The following is a 10,163-nucleotide window of genomic DNA, read 5'->3' as shown; positions in this document are numbered from 1 at the left end:
AGTATATGAAACAAGCATTGTTACGACTTTAAAATGCATGCAGCATTGTGAAAGCATGGAAAGATAAATTCAATATATCCTTGCCCTCAAAAAGTTTACAGTATAGTGGGTAATGAAACAGTTATACAAACAAAATATAATGAGCATCACACAAGAATGCAACTTTGGCTAAGAGAAAGAGATCACAAGTTTTTGAAAAAATCAAGAATACTGTTTTGATCAACTGATTATATCACATAGATTTGAGTAGGGGCATTTAGGAGATGATTTCAAGAGCCCACGTGAGAAACAATGAGATTCTAAATGAGGATAATGGCAATGTAACAAATAAGGGACTTGATTTGTGAAATGTTGCATACCTAGCTCCTTAAAGATTTGTCGACGAATTGTATATAGGAGATGATTGCAGAGGAGACAAAATGTTTGAGCATTGGGAATTGGGACAGTGGAGGTCGGGTTAACAGAAGTGTTAAAAAACAAACTGAAGCATACTAACATTTTTTTTAAAGATTTATTATTTATTTTAGAGAGAGAGAGAAAGAAAGAATTGGGGGGTGGGGGCAGAGGGAGAGGAACAGAATCTCAAGCAGAATCCACACTGAGCATGGAGCCCTAGGCAGGGCTGTACATGATGCTCTACATGGGGCTTCGCTTGGGGCTGGAGTCTGAGCTTTATCTCAGACCCTGAGATCTCGACCAAAGCTAAAACCAAGAGTCCCGAGGCTCAACCAACTACACCACCCAGGCACCCCAAGCATATTAAAGTTTTTAAGTTTACTTAAGCATTTATCCATTCCAACCAGATAGCACCAAATCCGTTAAGTGGCTAGGAGCACTCCATGACAGGAGCCAGGGTAACAACTTATACAGAGAGAGTCTAGAAGCAAGATAAGGAAATTATTGATTGGCTATTGCTTAAAGCCTAGCTGGCTGTTTATCACTGGTTGTCCTTAGGTTTCAATTTTATAACCTTGAGGCATTTATAGGCTTAGAGTTTGGTTTGCTTAGGTGGGCCGCCCCAGTATTAGAGCTACCTCAGTCTAAAGGTCTCCTTCTTTATATTTTTTAAAGATTTTATTTATTTGAGAGAGTGAGAGAGCACAAGCAGGAGGAGCAGAAGAGGGAGAAGGAGAAGGAGGCTCCCCACTGGGCAGGGAGCCTGATGTGGGGCTGGATCCCAAGACCCCGAGATCATGACCTGAGTCGAAGGCAGATGCTTAACCCACTGAGCCACCCAGGCGCCCTAATGGCTTCCTTCGTTAATTAACACAACAGAAGTAAGGGAGAAAAAAGGAAATGGAATGGATGATGACAAGCTTACTGTTTGAGATGCTGCTTTAAATGCAGTGTATATAAGAGGTTGCTGATCATATAGGGTGTGGCCATCTTTTCTTGGTTTTCCCCAGCAAAAACTCCTGTCTTCCCATGCTGTCTGTTCAGTTACATCCCCAGTCTGTAGACACTCTGTGCACCATAAGTATTTATGCCTTGAAAGCCATGCTTAAGATCCATGCCATCACCACCCACCTCCACCCTCTCGCCTCTTTATTTAGCTTTCGCTCCCTGTGAGTAACTCAGATGCCTGCAGTTTTATTTTCTTCTACGTGCTGACAAGATGGAGATGAGCCTGCTCAGCTGGACCACAGGAGCGCTTCACTACCGAAGCTCTGTCCAGAGAGGAACGGCTGCCTGCAGAGATGCCAGTCTAACCAAAGACCATCCCTCCTCTGCATGTTTTTGGCTTCTCAGCACAGTCTGAAAGTCCCTGATTTGGATGCTGGACAAGGAAATGTACAGGATCAAGACACAGTTCTCCATTAATCAAATGAGGCTGTCTTACTAAATAGAGTCTCTTCGGCTCCTCCTATTCTCTCAGTGTCAGCACAGAATTGCCTCTTATCTTCCCACCTCCGCTTCACGCTCATAAATTCCATTTTCATTTCTAATATCTTTTACTCACTTGAACCTACATTTTATTGTTGTTTAACATTTTTTAAATATTTACTTTTTCCTATTGACAGCACTAAGATGTACTCATCCAAAAATAACCTGATTTGGAAACTAAGGAAAAAGTATAAAGAAGAAAATATGTGACCTGTCCTCTCATCACGGTTAACATTTTGGTCCTGTCTTCCTCCTCCTAGGCACATTTTAATTTTAAAATGTAGCTGGGATCATACTGCATAAATGATTTGGTTTTCTCATATTTTAAATCATTGTATGTTGAAATTTTTCTCATATAATCAAATTTATTTTAAGCCACATCTTGATAGCTGCATGAAACTACATTATGGTGAATGTTGTATTTTTCTATGTGGTATTATCTTCTATGCTTAACTCTTCATAATAGAATTTTCCTGGGCTATGCATATTCCTATAGTTACAAGAGCAAAAGGAAAGAATAAAAGCCAAAATTTATATAAAGAAAAAAGTTACAGAATTCTTAATTCAAGATTTCTGTTCATACTTCTGCTGTGAAAGATATATACAGCTTGCTTAAGAAATATACAGTTTTTTTGACAGAGATTATATGAAGTATTTATATATATTTAAAAGTTAGAAAAATAGAGCTATTTTACTTATAGCCTGAGGACTGTTTTTGTTTTGTTTTGTTTTGTTTTGTTTTTAGAGGGGGGTGGGCAGAGGGAGAGAGAGAAAATCTTAAGTAGGCTCCACACCCAGCATGCAGTCCAATACAGGGCTCAACTTGGGGCTGGACCTCACAACCCTGAGATCATGACCTGACCCAAAATCAAGAGTTGGATGGTTAACTGACTAAGCTACCCAGGCACCCCTAGCCTAAGGACTTCTGAATTAGGTAGTTTTCCATTTTTTATTACCAAAATTTATACATATTCACAAGCACAAATAATTGGGGAAGAATAGAAAATAAAAACTATAAGCATAAATTTTCCCATCCCAATGCGAAAAAGTAAATTGTTTTTGTTAAGATTTATTTATTTGAGAGACAGAGAGAGAAAGAGAGCATGCACCTGTGCAAGCAGGAGGCGGGGCAGAGGGAGAGGGACAATCAGTCTCTGCACTGAAAGCAGAGCCCAATGAAGGGCTTGATTCCACAATCCCAAGATCATGACCTGAGCTGAAATCAAGAGTCAGCCGCTTAACCGAGTTAGTTCAGTGAACTAACAGGAGGCTTCTTTGGCGGTGGCAAGCAGTTTCCACCCCTCTACAAATACACCTCATGCCTGCCACAGTTTTCACCATGGCCTCTGTTGAGTCTACATCGTCATTTAGGGATCAGCAATTTCCTATTACCAAAGCTTGTTCTTGCATGAGATTGCCAAGTCTTTTACGGACTTCCCTTAATGGATACTATTTGGGTTTTTTCCCTTTTGCCAATGCCTCTATCCCCTGATCCTCTTGCATATCCCTGGGCACATGAACTACTTGAAATCCACATAATGTTCTGCAAGTTTTAAAAGCAAATTCTACCAAATCAAGGAAGTAATAATTCCTACTTGATGTAAAATGCCCCCTATATGTCAAGTTTAAAATAAAAAGGAACTGAAATAATGAAAAATTTTAACTTAGCTAAAGAAATTCAACAGAAGTCAAGGTTTTAAATATGAGGGGGGATAACAGCGTAGCAATGTATAATCTCTAAATTCATTGACCCTCTCTAAAGGAATGGCAAAGGAAAGACTGGAAACAAGCTAAAACATTGAAATTGTACTTATGAAAAGTTACTTATGCCTATGCTGGTTGTAAATTGATGCTTTAACTCTGAATTATTCTATTTGGAATGTGTATATGTAACCTTTCTGTCCATGGAGGAAAGTAACAGGAGTGGGGAGAAAGAGAGGGGATTCTGATCTTGAAATTATGTGACAATATTTCCAAAATACATTTGCTTGAATAGATGCCTTCTAAACAAATGTTTAAAAATAGTTAATTGGGAACATTAAATTTCCACTCATAAATATGAGAAACTCCTTTCTGAAACTTATTTTTTGAAGAGTGTGTTTTGACCAGAATGAATGTGTGATTTATATGTGTGAGAAGTTGAGAAATTATAAGTCTTATCAATTCTGGTTAAATGTGTGATTTGCCTGTGAAAACAATTTTTAAAACTGTTAGTTTTACAGATTCCAGAATGATCTATGGTTCTCAAGTATACTGAAGTAAGGTGGAGTCCATTTAAGGAGAGTAAAATGCCATGATGAATTAAATCATTCCTAAAGTCATAACTTTTTTCCCCCAGAATGACTTTTTCATGAGTTTTTTCTTTCAGGAATAAGTATGATCTTGATAGACTGAATCAACTAACATATCAGGGAGAAAAACACAGGTACTTAAAATTAAATATACCTAGACAATTATCAAGATGTTTCTCCCATATAAAGATTCTAGAAGGAGAAACAAGGAGGGGGGTCTTTTGAGCCGGTTAACAATTCTACCTTAAGAGCTGCTTCAGAATCAAGAAGGGAAGGGAATCTATCACAATTCCTGTTTTAGTAAAATTCCTTTATGAAGTTTTTTAAATTAATTTGCACAATTCCAATTTTGGTAACTTTTATTCTAAGTGTTTTGTCTTAACCCAAAAATATAGTGGCAAAAGTATATAATATAACAGAACTGAAAGATGTATTATCATTCAATTTGGGTATTTATTTGATATTGCTAATTAAAACAGAAAAATGTTTATTGGTGAAATAAGTTATCTATGAACCTTAATTCTTAAAGACGGTCATATGCTTTATTTCTGTCATAGTTATGAAAATTACAGATAATGCATTTAGGGTATATGGAAAGGGCATAATTTAATCCATACGAAGAATCGGTTATTATTTATGGCAAAACTGAAGTGCCCAAAAATTTTTATGACTTAAGTTTTCTAAATGTTCTCCATTTTCTTTTATATAAAAAAAATTGTAACATCTGGCTTGATACTTGGGAGAAATAAATGTAAATGATATCACAAGATAAAGCTGAAATGTCCTTTGTGAATTGATTTTGTGAAAATTAGCTGGACTTACAGACACTGGTTCTTTTTGTTTGTCTTTTTTATTGTGTTCCTTACTTGTTTTATTATTGAGGTAAAATTCACATAACATAAAATTCACCATTTTAACCATTTTAAAAGTATACAATTCAGTGGCTTTTAGGACATTCATTATATTGTGCCACCATCACAACTAATTCCAGAACATTTCCATCACCCCCAAAAGAAGCCCCACAGCCATTAGGTAAACACCCCTCATTCTCCCCTCCTCCTTGCTCCTGGAACCACTCATCTGCTCTCTGTGGATTTGCCTATTCTAGACATTCATACAATGGAATCACACAACATGTGGCCTTTCATGACTGGCATCTTTCACTTGGCATAATGTCAAGGTTCAGCCATGTTGTAGCATGCGTCCATACTTCATTCCTTTTTAAGGCTGAATCCTATCCCATTATGTGGGTGGACCACAATTTGTTTATCCACCCATCTGTTTGATGGGCATTTGTTTTTATTTCTGTCAATGTCCTATGTGTCCATAAACCAATAAGTCAGTGGCACTGAGTCCTACAATAATGAACGGCTGTCCTCTGCCCTCCCTCAAAGAGCCACTCTCAGCCCATTTATTGGTTTCTTTTATTTCCCTCCATGTAAACCACTCATATTGCTATTTCTTGGTTTTGACTTTATTTTACTTTTCCACTGTGGAAATGAGGATTTAGCTCTTAACACCACCACTCCTATGCAACCTACTCCACCTTCACGACTTAGTTACACTGTTCTACACAAACTTGTTTATTTAAGTTTTCAGGAATGTAATTTTATTTCTCTATTAATTTTCAGTATTGATTTGGTTTCATTTTAATGTTATATTAATTTAGTTGTAACTTGCCATTCTTAACTGGTTTGGGAAATTTATGAAATATAATGAAATTAAAGAAATATTTATGAAATATTTCCTGAGGTAGAAAATATATGCATGTTTGTATGTGCGTATATGTATATATACACACATACACTTACATATATGTGTGAGTGTATTCATACATACATATGTGGGTATATATGTACATGGGTATATAGATGGGTTTCCAAAGGTCTTCCAAGAAATTGAATTCAACTAAGGTAAACATTGAAATGTTTTAAAGTCTCTATGCAGGTGTGCCATATATGTGTATGAAAAAGTAAGCAGCTTTAAGTTATGACACTAAGGAAAAATTAAGTCTATAATTTAATTCCCCCAAATTGTAAGGACTAGAAAATTTTAGCTAAAACTCCATCAACAAGTGTTTGTATGTATTATCTATTAATTCCCAGTCTCTATTAATTGCATGGGAATGCTGTATGAGAAACTAAGTACTCTGGTTTCTGGAGTAATTAGTAACTCTGGCTTCGTGTTCCCCAAGTGTTCCCTTGGACAAGGTTATAGTTTCCTTTAATTTTCAGAAATATTTGTGTTATGTTCAAATGATTCTAACACCCTCTTTGGACTTCTTTCTATAAAATCAATCTTAAGTTTCTTAAACTGTCAGGAGGAAGGAAATGGTACATACTTATTACACCATGCCCCATATTTGTTCTACCTGTATATTTTTCTCATCATCTTATCATCTTGGAAAAAATCTTAAAGTAGGAAAGAGGAACATAAATGCAAACTCTGTCCATCTTTGATAAAACTAGGAAACATGAGACAGCCCAAACCACAAATAAGAAGTGCTGTCAAAGGCAGTGAAGATCAAAGCAAGGATGATCCCAACTGCAAATCACAGAAGATGCACATGTACAGAGCTGGCAGAACGTACTTCTCCAAGGTGAATGGGCACATCCTTGTGCAGAAGACATAAAATTTTGTATGTAGCAATGAGAATAAAGTCTGTAGGCTGATGGCCCGAGGAGCTTCCTTAAAACTAGTAGTTTCCTTCTTATAGGAGTAGAGGTTGCAGAGCCGAACATGGAATCCGACAGACAATCATTTAACAGCAAGTAATTTCAGGAATCAGAAGGGAAATTTTGCATTAATTGCTAGAGAAAAGGAAAAACTCACACTACCAACTCTGTGTCATAAGAATTCCTGCTAGCCTGGACAATTGCCCTGGCTCATTCACCATATAGTGAACATCCTCTAAATATAGTCCACAAGAAATCACCTCCTTCAGTGATAAGCAATAGTTTAAAAATTGTACAAAACTTAAATAAAGTTACTCTGCGGGGGGGGGGGGAGGGAGGAAAGGAACTAGCAAAATAAATGGCAGATGAAAAATATTTTTTAAATGCTGCTATAGAGAGGATTAAAATTGTGATCTAATATTTCTTCATGAATGTTAAAGACTTGGCAGTTCAAACTACATAGAGATGCAAAACATGGGCGGGCCAATGTGCTGTATATCGGGTCCTCCATTAGTTTATAGGCTATCAATTAAAACATTTAAAGATCCAGAGGTTCTTGAATTGGGAATTATCTAAACAATCAAATGCAATACATAATTTTGTGACATTAGGCCCGATTCTCTTTATTTGTAAAAGTGACATGATAATGATCCCTACTTTATAGGGCTGACATGAGAATCCAATGCAGAGCTTGGGAGAAGGTCTTAATAAATGTAACCTACTTGTGACCAATTCTTGGGAAGTGCAATCTCAGGAAAGCAAGAGTGAGGGAAAAGGAAGAATTGAGACCCCGCCCCCCAAAAAGGAAGTGAGGCAAAGAAGGATGGAAAACAAATACAAGATGGTACAACAGGTGAACTGGCTATAGCCTCTCAAAAAATGTTGATTGATGGGCCATATGGAACCACTTCAACCTGGGAATGGTCCCTTTGGGCAGCTGCTTGGTTGGACCTGAGTGCCAGAGGTGCTGCAGGTTGCTCCTTTAGTGCCTGGTGCAAAGGAGCTCAAGCCAAAGCCTGGCCCTTGCCCCCAGATAGCCAGGACAACAGTTAGTCTTAGGAGATGAGACAAATGTGGTAACTATCAGGGCTTGCATCTTGATCCAGGAAGCAGGGCTAGTGGCTGAGGGCCTGAGGGCAGCATGGATATGGCTACACAGATCAAGAAAGGACATAAAGGAAACAACAAGTGTTGGCCAGGATGTGGAGAAAAAGGAACCCTAGTGCACTCTTGGTGGGAATGCAAACTGGTGCAGCCACTGTGGAAACCAGCATGGAAGTTCCTCAAAAAGTTAAAAACAGAACTACCCTATGATCTAGTAATCACACTACTTGATATTTACCCCCAAAACACAAAAACACTAATTCAAAGGGATACATGAACCCCTAAATTTATAGCAACATTATTTACAATAGCCAAATTATGGAAACGGTCCAAGTGTCCATCAATGGATGGATGGATAGAGAAGATATATATACATACAATGCAATATTAATCAGCCAATAAAAAAGAATGAAATCTTGCCATTTGCAATGACATGGAGAGAACTAGAGAATATAATGCTAAGTGAAATAAGTCAGAGAAAGACAAATATTACATGATTTACTCATCTGGAATTTAAGAAACAAAGGAAAATAAGAGACAAATCAAAAAACAAACTTTTTTTTAAAAGATTTTATTTATTTATTTGACAGAAAGAGAGAGATAGTGAGAGAGGGAACACAAGCAGGGAGAGTGGGAGAGGGAGAAGCAGGCTTCCCGTTGAGCAGGAGCCTGATGCTGGGCTTGATCCCCGGGTCCTGGGATCATGATCTGAGCCAAAGGCAGACGCTTAACAACTGAGCCACCCAGGCGCCCCCAAAAAACAAACTCTTAAGTATAGAAAAGGAACTGGGGGGATGGGTGAAACAGGTGAAGGGGATTAAGAGTATACTTATTATAATGAGCACTGAGTAATGTATAGAATTGTTGAATCACTATATCATACACCTGCAACTAATATAACACTATGTTAATTATACTGGAATTAAAATTTAATAGATTGATCAATCAATCTCTCCCTTTTAAAAGATTTTTTTTTTTAATTTATTCATTCAAGACACAGAGATACAGAGAGAGAGAGAAGCAGACTCCTCGCGGATCAGGGAGCCTGATGTGGGGCTTGATTCCAGGACTCCAGGATCATGACCCGAGCTGAAGGCAGATGCTTCACCATCTGAGCCACCCAGGCACCCCTCTCCCTTTAAAAAAAAAAAAAAAAGGAAATAGGGTGCCTGGCTGGCTCAGTCAATAGAGCATGCACCTCTTGACCTTGGGATTCTGATTTTGAGCCCCACATTGGTGTAGAGAACCCTTAAAAATAAAATCTTTTAGGGAGAGGAAAACAAATATTAAGAGACTCCTAATAATAGAGAACAAAATGAGGGTTGATGGAGGGAGGTGGGTGGGGGATGGGCTAGAAGGGTGATGAGTATTAAGGAGGGCACTGTGACGGACACTGGGTATTATGTGTAAGTGATGAATCACTGTATTCTACTTCTGAAACCAATACTGCACTGTATGTTAACTAACTAGAATTTAAATAAAAATTAAAAAAAATAAATAATAGGGGCACCTGGGTGGCTCATTCAATTAAGCCTCCAATTCTTGGTTTTGGCTCAAGTAGTGATCTCAGGGTCGAGAGATTGAGCCCCAAGTCAGCCTCCATGCTCAGCATGGAATCTGCTTGGGATTTTCTCCCTCTCCCTCAGCAACCCCACCCGCCCCCCCCCATGCTCTCTCTCTCTCTCTCTCATAAATAATCTTTTAAAAAACAATAAAATGTCTTAAAAGTAAATAAATAAATAAGGACATAAAGTGGGCCTAGAATATTTTTAATAAAAAATATTTGAGATTAATTCTAAACAATAGCCAAAGAACATAGAAATAATGTGTCAGATCAAAGAGAAAATTAGAATCAAACTAAGGGACCGAATATGTGAGAATGAGTGTGAGAGGTTAAAAAAAAAAAATCATGAAAACTCCAAGGAAAAAGAAGACAAAAGGACAGACAAAGGAAGCAAGACTGTATTGTGGCTTCTAGGGGCTCTAGGTACTTTTGCCCTCATGGACTCCTTTATCCATTAAAAAAAGTGGTATTTTACAACCGTGTTTGTATAAAGGCCAATGTAATATTAAAACATTTTTTTACCTAAAAGTTCATTTTTTCTTTTGATTAAAAAAAGTAAAACACTCTTTATAGCCCAGAAAGGATTGTGGGCCCCGGCCAGTGTCTCTACTATGCCTTAATTGACCCTGAGAGGAAACGACAGAG

The sequence above is a fragment of the Callorhinus ursinus genome, unplaced genomic scaffold (assembly GCF_003265705.2).
Source record: "Callorhinus ursinus isolate GAN/ISIS: 27379988/994484 unplaced genomic scaffold, GSC_fseal_2.0 scaffold49, whole genome shotgun sequence".
In the NCBI taxonomy this organism is placed as follows: Eukaryota; Metazoa; Chordata; class Mammalia; order Carnivora; family Otariidae; genus Callorhinus; species Callorhinus ursinus.
This window is presented reverse-complemented; position numbering follows the sequence as displayed.